At 35.2% G+C, this 12,764-nt stretch overlaps 1 protein-coding gene across 1 annotated transcript in view; it reads left to right on the forward strand.

Annotated features, from left to right (window-relative positions):
* The window catches only part of Cdh10 (cadherin 10), a 193,382-nt gene that overhangs the window by 70,931 nt on the left and 109,687 nt on the right, over window positions 1-12,764 (forward strand). The window lies entirely within an intron of this gene.

Genomic DNA, 12,764 nt, shown 5'->3' on the forward strand with positions numbered 1-12,764 from the left:
AAGCAAAGTTTAATATTTTACAAATGAGAAACAAGTAAATAAAAATATGTCCCATGGGCATATATTGCTTATTTAAAGTAAAACATGTTTCTATAATTTTTGTCCTATATTTTTCTTAAAACATATGTGAGTATAATTTTTAAAACTTGTAAGGCAGGCAAATATAAATAGTCTACTTACTACAGTATGAAATGGACAACGGCAGATGTTTCATGAAACTGTGTTAAATTTCATCCAAACTTAAAAAAGAAAAAAACATTTTGGAGATAATAACTTTCAATTGCTTTTGTAACACTGATATATCTTGATATATTCTAAGTATTTTAGTCCTGATAAGTAGGTGATAAAAAAGGGGGAAGGTAGCACAAAATGTGAAATATGTATTGATTACAAGAACCGGGAAAGCAAACAGCAAACATAAGAACCTTAGCAGAAGGCAAGATGTAGCAGACTTTCCAGGTGAGACTGAATGATGGACAACAACATAAAAGGAAATTTCATGTGTGTTACAACAGGAACCTTTTGGGTTGTAAACATAACCAACAAAAGCAAATCCACAAAAATTCAGGCTATGGAAATGATAAACAGATTTGTTTGCTTTGTGGTCATGGCAGTTACTCAGTTTCCACCAATTTCTCTTTATCTAGTCTTTAATAGGAATTTAATAAATGTTACTAAATGGAGTTATTGTTATAGTATCAGCTTTCTCATAATACTCAAATTATTCCTCATGTCATTGTCTTGAAATCAAGAACTGTACTTCATATCTTTGCTTGTCTGGTGCTTAATAACTATTTAGCTAATTTAATGATTGCTTGTCATATTGAATAACACTTCCTCAGCCATCTGGTGCCACTTGGCCATTTGGAGTAGAACTCTAGTCTAGAATTTAATATTAGTCTAGCCAATTAAAATTAGAATCTACTCATAACATATTCATAACGATATTTAGAAGCCAACTAAAACAACTATGATATCCCTACTCTGCTATATGAAAACATAAGATTTCATGGAATCTTTGGGATTTTATAGAACGTGTTAAGACAATTCCTAGCTTAAGTGATGATCTATCATTCCAATTGAAGGTTAGCAGATATTCCAACTCTCAAGAGTTTCTTATTCTTTGGTGTCTATTTTAAAGTTAAGTTTTGTCTTATATTCTTAAATATTACTGTGACAAAAACCACTATAACTAAGGCAACTTATGAAAGAAAGTGTTTAATTGGGCTGACAGTTTCAAAGTGTGAGAGTACAAGATGGAGGAGCAGAGGTGTGGCAGGAAAAATAGCAGAGAGGTCACATCTTGCTACAAACGAAGAGGTGAAGAGAGAAATACTGGGTATGACTAGCATCTGTTAAAATATCAAAGCCAGCAACAGTGACACATGGCCTCCAACCAGAGCAAACCCCACAGTCCTTCCCAAAGAGTTCCATGAACTTGGGACAAAGTATTCAAACATGTGAGACTACAGAGGTGATTCTCATTCAAACCACAATGTTTCAAGTTTGTTTTATAATATCTGTCATTTGTTTATTTCATAGCCTAGAAAAGAGGTGTTGAAGCATTTTAGTTATTGCTTATGAGTTAATACTATATAAGTTGCTGATATTTTATCAGTTACTTATGAAATACATAACTTATTTTAGGTATATATGCCAAAAGACTGTTAAAATTGTGTTTGTGTGTGTGTGTGTGTGTGTGTGTGTGTGTGTTCTTTAATGAATGAACTTTGATTGTACATATTTTCTTCATAAAATACAGAATCCATCAAAATTTCTACTGTTAATCATGAAAAGTTATTACACAGTATTTTTTTTTTTACTTTTTGATTTTTACTTCTGTAGAGATAGGCATTGCTAAATATGCTGGTGGTTTCAGTCTCTCTAGGTTGATTTGCTGTAGATGTAATATGTGTTCTAATTGCAGGCATATGGGGGAATGGTGACAGACATCCCACTGTAGGAGGAATGTCTTGAGGCTGAGAATAGGAAGCAAAAAGAGAGAGAGTGACTGTGGTGGGATGAGGACACAAGTATGCAGACCATATATAGAAATTGGTTTTTGTTTTTAAAGATAGTTACATTTTCCTAGATAATAACTCTTTATTATGTATAGCTTTGTAGTTGAATGCTATTTAGAGAAGCCTACAGTTAGGAAAAAAAAAACAAAAAACAAAAAACAAAAAACTCCTCAAAGTAACATCTCACTTTCAACGATTTCCCTTTCACTGGGTAACTGAATTTATTTAGCCTTCATTTTTCTGTCTGTGTAAAGAGAGGATATTTATTTTTATGCCAATGAACAGATTATAAATGTACTTTTACAAATAAAGATATATTATGCCAATGAACAGATTATAAATGTACTTTTACAAATAAAGATATATTATTAATGTTAAGGGTATTTAAAACCTCTTTAGAAAGGAGAAATAAAAAGGACAGATAGGCCAGAGGCCAAACTGTCATTACCATGACTGTTCACAAGAAGTCAAATGTGAAGTCAAAGCATCTCTTTGCACAGTTCTAGGGGTCAATGAATTTGCCCTAAGTCACACAATCGGGTAAGTAGTTCTTAGTTAAAATATACCCAACATAATATCTTTTTTCCTTCCCCTTGAGTTATTCCTAACACTGAAATTTAAGACACCTCTTGAATTCTGGAATTTATAACAATGAATATCAATTTCTCTAGACAAATTGCTGCCTGCCATCACCTTTTCATGGAAAATGTTCAATAACTGAATGATTGCTATTTAAATACTTGATCTCTTTTTCTATATACTTAAGGGTTAAAAAAAACTATGATTATAAACTCTGATGCTTTACTCATTGAATATCTGTTTACACATGTTTTCTATGGCCATATCATATTGGCAAAACACTGTTTCTTGACTGATAACTTCAAATTTCTAAGCTTCCATATCTTGGAGACTAAAATCAACAATGAAATTAACACACACACACACACACACATCCACACACATACCCATATATTTTTCTTAGATAGGACTTCACAGTGTAGCCCTGGCTTCAAACACATGATCCTCTAATTATGTGGCAAAGCCTTTCCTGATGAGACACAACACATATGTCTATTCACCTCAGGTGTGGATCCCATGACAGATCCAAGTATGGATATTATTTGTCTAGAACACCTGCTTACGCCAGAACACGCTGGGAAACTCTCCTTCTGTCTTCCTTCCCCCAACACCACTGCACTGGGAAACCTCTGAGCAAACGAAACGTACCAAGAGCCCATTCCCCATTCTGGAAAGATGTCACAACTTTCTTCACTGATGCTGTAAGCCATTCAATTCCCCACCTAAGTGCTCAGCTCTTGGCCATACTTTTCACCAACAGTGCATAAAACTTCCCCACTCTAAGCCATTCTTTGGAACTGATTATCCTACCTGGGGGCAAAGCCTTTATTTGCATTTAATCTTGTCTAATCTGGGCTACATCTGCATTTCTGAGAGAGGGAAAAGCTGATTAGATATCACCAAAATCCAAGTTGATGAACCAATGAATTTTTTGGAGTTGGTTACAGGGGTATGGGTGAGGAGTTGCTTACGGAAGCAGAAATGACTCAAAGACAAGTGCATTACCTAAGACCCCACCCCACCCCCCATATACACCCCTAACATAGGGGGGACCATACAAAGCTGGAAATCTAGAGCATAGTACATAGCCTGCTGACAGATCTTTGGGTTGGAGAATGTCCTTTTCTGGTATCTTGGTCTAAAATTCTTTCTTGGCAAGTTTCTGTTTCATCTAGTCATCTGGTCTCACCTTAGTCTTCTCAGCGTAGTTTGTCTCAGCATTATCATCCTGAGTGATGCTCAGCATCCTTACATACTTTAGCAAGGGGGAGATTGGTGAATCTGGTCAGTTTCTGGAACATTTTGAAGCTGTTTTGAGATTTTTATCTGCCTGCTTAAGGAGTTTCCCTGCAGAATGGAAAGTTTTAATCACTGAGAAAACTGTTGTTCAGTATCTACTGCCTCATTTTCTAGAATGCTGGGATTCTTAACCTGTACTACCTTATCCAACTTAAATCAACTGCTCTTCCATTTACTTTGATTTCTAACACATACACAGTTCAAAGAAAACTGCTGCTTTCATTTTTACACAGAGTATGCATTTATGCAATAATTCCTCTCAAGTCATATAAAGATCCTTAAATAGCTTTTAATAAAGCCAGTTCCTGAGAATAATCTCCAAGTATAGAACAATTAATATCATGAGTGGAGTGGGACTGGTATCATCAGCACAAGACACTCCCAGACCATGCTCTCAGGACAAAGGAGATTTCTTTGCGCTGTAGGGACAAGGGGCAGAGAAGAAGAGACAAAGACAAAAGATAGGGGAGGAGGGATAAGGAGAAAAGGAACAAAGAAGAGGAGGAACAAATATTTGTTCCAGAGTCACAAAAGACTTCATATGGATAGAAAGGAGACAGATGTGGCGAATAGGTGGATGGCAGTTTATAAAGGTAAAAGGGGCCTGGGCGTGGTGGCACAGGCCTTTAATCCCAGCACTTGGGAGGCAGATGCAGGCGGATAGCTGTGAGTTCAAGGCCAGCCTGGTCTACAAAGTGAGTCCAGGACAGCCAAGGCTACACAGAGAAACCTTGTCTCAAAAAACAAAACAAAACAAAACGACAATACCACCAACAAAAAGGTAAAATGGGAAACCCCCATGTTAGGATGAGGTATTTAAGTTTAATTGGGCATGTTAACTAGGTGACTCAAATTGGGTCTTTTTTATTTCTGGGCTTCAAAACTATGACAGCTGCAGCTTGGTAGACATTCTGAGGAGGAGGAAGTGGCCAAATCATGGAATAGACCTTTATGGCTAGCTTGAGGAATGCAATCTAATGTTTTTGGGAGTTTAATTGGGGGGTGTTTTTTTTGTTTAGTTGTTATTCATTTGTTGTCTTTTTAATAATTCACATTATATCCTCGTGGTATCCCCATCCCTCCTTACCTCCTAGCCCCACGCTTCTTTCTTCTCTCCAATCCTCTATTCCTCAGAAAAGGAGAGACCCTGCTCACAGACCCCAGCTCACCAAGCAACATCAGGACTGAGCGTGCCCTCTTCCCCTGTGGCCTGGCAAGGCTGACCTGCCAGCGGGAAGTAATTGAAAGGTTGACAAGAGAGTACATGTCAGAAAATAACCCCTTGCTTCCCTCAGGAGAGGACTGCCATGAAGTCTGAGCAACCCATTGCTATATCGTTCTAGGGGCCTAGATCCAGTCCATGCATCTGTGCATGGACCTTGGTTGGTACCTCCATCTCAGCAAGCGCCTCTGGGCCCTGGTCATTTGGCTCTGATAGTCTCCTTGTGAAACTCCTATCACCTCCAGCTCCTTTTCTCCTCCCCTCCTGTATGTTCCATTAGGTTCTCTATGCTTTGTTCAATGTTTGGCTGTGAGTCTCAGCATCAGTTTCAAGGCTGTGCTAGGTGGAGCTTCTCAGAGGCAACTCTGATAGGCTCTGTCTCCAAGCATCACAGAGTATCCTTAATAGTACCAGAGGTTGGTTCTCTGCCATGGGGCATATGTTGGGTTGGGTCAAGCATTGGTTGGACATTTCTTCACTCCCTGCTCTATTTGTTCTATCTTTATCCCTGTATATCTTGCAGGCTAAGTGAATTTTGAGTAGAAGGTTTTGTGAGTGGGTTTAATTAACAGTGGATGAGGCTGAACTGTCCCATGATTGAAGATGTTGGAAGAAGTCATTCATTTTTCAGTCATCACTGTACTGAAGACCACTTTCTCAGTTCCCTATGTAATCAGATTGAATGGGATGACTCATCACACTCTATATTGTTGACTCTAGCAAGAAGTTACTTTTCCACCATCAGGAGATTCTCTATGCCTAGAGGAATTTTAGTAGAACCGTGGTCTTCTTTTCCTCAGCATTATTAGGCAGTGATCCAGCTTAGCATTCTTTAATGCATGGCACAGGTATCTTTCAAATTTCTTTGGTGCCATTGTTACTTTTGTGAACATTGATAAAGATTTCCTAGACATTAGTTTATCAAAGTTGTTTGTAGAATCTAAATCAAGTTAATTTACATTTTTATGACTTCTTACATCTAACAACATTCCTAATTATCATCATCTAATTTACTTTGAATAAGCCATTATTGTATGTTTCATTCAATTTAGATGCTATCAAATTCAGGCTTGTCTCATGTTAAGCATGCAGTTTGTCTGCTCTACATACCATGGTAAATGAAACAAATATTAATTATTTTAATAACTATATAGAACGACTTTTAGCTATACTTTGACACTAAATGTACATTGGTAAAAATATAAATTTCCTGTTCACAAGGTTCTTCGGGAGATAAAGCAGAACGCTGTGTGTGTGTGTGTGTGTGTGTGTGTGTGTGCGCGCTCACGCGCGTGTGTGTGTGTGTGCGTGTATAATAAGATATGAAGCTATTTTTGCTTCAGATAAAATATATACTACAAAAGGCAAGTACAGAACAACAGGTACCAAATATATCTATGTTCATCTTCTTCATTATTTGGAAGAAGAAATAAAACAGTTTTTCAATCTGTGAAAAAAATGCCACTAAATACTAAAAGCACCACAAAAGACTCTGCTTTATTTTATATTCTCTTTTTTAGTTATGGATACTATTTCAATGAAAAATACTTCAGAGCAAATGAGCATGAAAATTTCAGGAGGAAAAGTCTCTTTGAAGTTCTTTAAGTTGATCTGAGAGAGACTAACACCAATGTAAATACAATAAATCCTCATAATACCATGTTCCTATTACTTTTGCCTGCATGTAAGATTAATTAGATAGAGACAGATAGCTAGCAACAGCTTCAAAAAGAGAGGCTAGAATTAAGATGGAGACAAGCAACTACATTTTTTCCAGAAAGCAGTTCTGAAAATTGTACTGTAAAACCTCTAGATTTTAAGAGCATAAAAAATAGAAAATGATTATTGAAATGCTCCTTTTTACTAGTAAGAAAATCCAGAAACATTGATTTTGTGTAACTAAAAAGATTTATTTAAAACCCATAATGCTGTGTATGATATATGGACCTTACCATAACAATTATAATGGAAAAGATGGGGCACATTAGAATATTTGATATTCTATTTGATCCTATGAACTATTAGCTACATAATAGGTGGGATAAGAAAAAAACAACATGGCAAATTCAGTAGGTACTTTTAGTTTGAATGAAAAAATATTCTTGGAAAAAAATAAATCAGAACAATTCATCAGGTATTGAAAGAAACTCTTAGGTTAAGTGATTCCTAATATCTCCCAGATGAGTGGGTATTTAGATTTAAATCCTTGATATGTTATTATCACACAAAAAAAGTGAGCTAAGATAGCATCTACAGTGACTATTATATTAATTGCCAGGCAAGTGATAATAAAAAGCCTTTAAAACTGTAGACATTGAACATTGTATGTATGTATGATGTATGTTATAATAATAATTAAGGAAGAGATGGTGAACTTGGTGGAGAGGGAGGGGTAGAACATAGGAGGGGTTGGAAAGCAATGAAGAGCTCAATGCTGATGTGGTGCTCATCTATGAAACTCACACACATCAAAAAACAAATGCTGAAAACTAACACACTCGCACACCTACATAGGTAACAGTAATTAATGAACAAGAGACCATGAATTTGAAACAGAGCAAAGAAAGGGTATATGGGAGTATTTGTAGGAAGAAAAGGGAAGAGAGAAATATTGGAATTATATTAAAATCTAAAAAAATAAGAGAAATAATTGGAACAATAAAAAGATAACTACGAGAAAAAAGTTCATCTAAAGGCACTACAGTTAGTAAAGCATCATTCTCAATAAATAAAATTAAATAAAATGGAAGCATGTACTACTGAAATTTGATAATCTGTTCCAAGCAAAGCACATAGTAGAGTAATCTTCCCTAACTACATACAATACCTAGAGCTCTCAATAGGATGCTGTGTGTCACAAGAGTTAAATGTGGAAAATATTCTTACGTCTGAAATATTGCTCTGTATTCAAACAGAATACCTTGGGTGAAGACTCTAAGAAGATCTAAGAGTCCCAAATATTTTGCAAAATTCTATACATCATTTGAAAATTACAAAAACCATCAAAAGAATATACATACAAAATTTCCAGCTAGTCAAGTTATGTGAGTTTTCTTATAATTTTAGGGATCTCATACTAGTTTAACTATTTTATATGTAAAAATTATGACTTTAAAGGTCTAACTAATTACTTTTAGCTATAATTTAATGAGATTTTTAAATTTTAATTACAATTTTTAATTAATTTAGTTTTTAATTTTAATTTTGATAGCATTTTACATGTCTACACATAATACAAAAATAAGTTGTTGTTATTTTTAAGCAAAATACCAGATTGAAAGTGCTAATAGAAGAAATATCCGCCCAAAAAATTCAAACATAAAATGATTATGAAAATAGTGGGCTTGTACTATACTTTGGATGAATGAACCAAATTGTTTATGTAAAACATTGTGTCAGTATCAGAGCACCCATTTTTTTCACAATATCCATGAAGCATTCTTCATGGTATAGAACAAGTGTCAGAAAATGTAAAGTTGCATAGGTACATTCATCAAATACTCTTATTATAATGTAATAAAATGAGAAATTAATGCAAGGAAAAATTTAGAAAACCCACAAATACATGTTATTCAACAGCTTATGAAACAACAAAGAAATATTAAGGAAGTGAAAATGTATATTGTGATAATGAAAATACAGACACTGCGTGCTAAAGCACCATTAAAGCATTTGTAGGTCGAAAGCCTAAGCTCATAATATAAATTTGCATATCAAAAGTATCACCCTCAAAGGGTGTCCATATCATGAAACTAGAAAGAGAAAAATAAACTAAGCCTAGTGGAACAATTTATAAAGACCAATAAGGAAATAAATGAAGCCACATATGAAAGGAGTGGAATAGACAATAAGAAGAGAAGATAATTAACAATCTTTTATTTGGAAACAGAAAAGGAGCTGGAATTACTCAAATAAAATGAGAAAGTATAAAATAATTATTACAACAAATGAAACATAAATAAAGAAAGATCAATATTTGTCACAGTGTAGATTTATACCAGGGCAAAGTGTACAAGCTGCATGCCCTGCCAGAAATGTGTAGCCTGCTGCCCTGAATCATTAATAAACCTGACCAAAACCACAATGAGCAATGATTACATTTAAAATCTCAATGGAAAGACCTGTATTCATGCCACATTGGATTTATAAAAACATTCAGAGAAAAGCTAGTAGTTATTTTCAAAGTGTTATAAAATGACTTTAAAATTTTACTTTTATTTTGATAGTCAACCTAGACAGATTCTAAAACAAAGCTGCAGAATGTCATTCCCATGAATGCACATGTGAAAAATTAAAGTAATGCTAGCGAGCTGAATGCCAAAAATCTTTCTTCCTTTCCTTTTTGCTTAACTTCTATCTCTAAAGCAGATATTAGTTCTGTCTTTTTACATCCTTATTGCAGCATATAACTGGGGCTTGTTAAAAGAGCCTCCTAGGTGATTTAAGCTTGTATTTACTTCTTCTCCTATCAGTAACTTTGTAGTAGCTCAGAGGCAGCTAAATATATATTTTTCTAAGTATTTATTTTGTTGTATGTGAATGTTTGGGTGTTTTCATTGCATGCATAAATATGTACCACGTGGGTGCAGTGCCTCTGCAGGCCAGAAGATGACATCATAGAGACAATGCTGACTGCTTGCTCAGGGAAGTCTTTATCTTCTGTGGGGTAGTCTCCTGTAATCTTCTATTGACAGTAGGCAATCAGATTGTTACATTAACAGTCCCTGTGTGAAACACCTGAAAGCCTCATTGACTGTACCCTGACTAATACCGAATAGGTTTGCAGAAGGAGAATGACAGAAGCTTTGTGTTTAAAAGATGATCTGCTGGCATGAGAGATGGCTCAGCATATGTTGCTACGGTAGAGAACCCAGGTTCACAACCTAGAATTCAGATAGCAGCTCACAACCACCTGTAACTCCAGTTTCAAAATCCATTCCTTAACCATGAAGAAATAAGATTTATACCTGGGGATGCAAGAAGAATTCAACACACACAATACATGGGATGTTGCATATTAATTAAGACAGTAAAAGGCATGTGAGTGCAAAAAAGAGATGTATTTGACAAAATCAGTATATTTTGTGGTAAAAATGACTAAAATAGTAAAAGAAGCAGTAGTCTTAGTAAACAAAAGAGTATGTAAGAAAATTCTATAATTAATATAATTCTAAATGGTGGAAACTTGAATAAATTGTCAAAATTACAAACAAGATAAGGGTACCAATTGACACCTGCTTCACGTGCTCTGGGATATTAGCCAGAGGAAGGTGATGAGAGATGATGGGTAGATAGATAGATAGATCAATAGCGAGATAGATAGGTAGATAGATGATAGATGAGAATGTAGGTATGTGTATAGGTAGATAAATATAGAAATAAACCTAAAAGATATGTAAATAGGAAATACAGAACTAATGTTGTTCTCTCTTTTCTGATGATAGTATCTTTCAGGAAGAAAAACTGAACAATTCTAACAAGAAGCAACAAAACTTCTAAAGATGACCAATGCAGTAAATTTGTAGCATTCAAAATTTCAGACAGTAACTAATCAGTATCTTTTTTTTTTTTTTTATTTTTTTATTTTTTTTTTTTTTATTTTTTTTTATTAATTTATTCTTGTTACATCTCAATGTTTATCCCATCCCTTGTATCCTCCCATTCCTCCCCCCCCCCCATTTTCCCATTATTCCCCTCCCCTATGACTGTTCCTGAGGGGGATTACGTCCCCCTATATATTCTCATAGGGTATCAAGTCTCTTCTTGGCTACTTGCTGTCCTTCCTCTGAGTGCCACCAGGTCTCCCCCTCCAGGGGACATGGTCAAATGTGAGGCACCAGAGTATGTGAGAAAGTCGTATCACACTCTCCACTCAACTGTGGAGAATATTCTGACCATTGGCTAGATCTGGGAAGGGGTTTAAAGTTTACCTCCTGTATTGTCCTTGGCTGGTGACTTAGTTTGAGCGGGACCCCTGGGCCCAAATCTGCCTATCATATTGCTCTACTTGTAGATTTCTAGGACCCTCTGGATCCTTTTATTTTGCTGTTCTCCCATGCGTCTCTCATTTAGAGTCCCAATAGGATGCCTTCCCCTCTGTCCCAGTTTCCTGGTAAGTGAAGGCTTTTGTGGGACATGCCCCTTGGGCTAGTATGCAGATATAAGTGAGTATATACCATTTGATTCTCCAGCACACAACAAGAAAATTTGCTCAACCATGTTCATAGCAGCCTTATTCATAATAGCCAGAACATGGAAACAGCCTAAGTGTCCCTCAGTAGAAGAGTGGATAAAGAAACTGTGGTACATTTACACTATGGAATACTACTCAGCTATTAAAAACAAGGAATTCCCGAAATTTGTGGATAAATGGATTGAGCTAGAAATGATCATAATGAGTGAGTTAACCCAGAAGCAGAAAGAATCAAATGGTATATACTAATCAGTATCTTTACGTTAGCTGTAGTGTATCTGAAATTAAGGAGTGCTGTTCTGACAAAGGACTGGAGCTTGATCATTAAACACTTATGCCTGCAGCTCTCAACCGCCTATAACACTAGCTCTAATACATCAGTAATTCATTTTTGGCGTCCACAGTCACCTAGATTCAGGCTTTTATACCTCACCCACACACAAAAAGTACATATAAAAGGACATTTTTTAAAACCTGAGCAAATAGGAAGTGCAGGGGGTTGAAGATCAAATAGGTTAGTTTCACAATTAAGCTTAGTTGTTTAAGGATTAAGATGTTTTTAGGTATAGACAGATGTTTTAAGTTGATAGAGATGAGATATGATAAGGATTGATTTACAATCAGAACTTTAGACTCACCAACATAGGAAAATGTTTTCTTCGAGGTTGCCAAATACAAATACACAAAACACTGCGAATGTAACATTAATATAATCCCTGATTGTTTCATGGTTCTTCTTGCTCTATGTAGTTTATTTTATATATGTATAATAATATAAATATATATGTAAAATATTAATAAAAGACAACAAAATCAAAAAAGACATTAAAGAAACCAACTAAAATGTATTTCATTCACAAAAACATACATAGAATAATGTACTTATCACTAATTTTGAGAACAGCAAAGCAAGATCTATAATCTGAAATATCAACGATTAAGCAAATTGTGGAAGACATATAAATGTAGATTCTGTGAAAACAGAGCACCCAGTAGGAGTGGATGCTGATTTGTCCTAAGGGTATCATTTACTTTTTACACAGGCACCTTCTTGCCAAAGTAAATAAGAGAAGAAATGAAGACTTTTAAGATGATGAGAGGACTTATAAAATATGACAATTTGATATGGATAGATAGAGAAAATGTGAATGAGAAACAAAGGAGCCTCCTCTCATTAGACATTAGTAATACCTGCAATTAGTGGACATGGAGAATCATGTGGACTGATTTAAAAAAATAAGTACCTTTTCAATCTATAGAATCATATCTATTTGTTAAACCTAAGATGTATATTCTTGTGATAAAAATGGACTAGTAATTGACATAACCATGATTGTTTGATCGAGTAACAATTAACTTGCATTACTTAATTATCCTAAGCAGCCTGCAATAAAACTTTCAAAGTATTGGAAGTAAGCCATGTAGTATAGTTGAGTTGTATAAGGTAAAA

This window comes from Acomys russatus, chromosome 9 (genome assembly GCF_903995435.1).
Source record: "Acomys russatus chromosome 9, mAcoRus1.1, whole genome shotgun sequence".
NCBI lineage: Eukaryota > Metazoa > Chordata > Mammalia > Rodentia > Muridae > Acomys > Acomys russatus.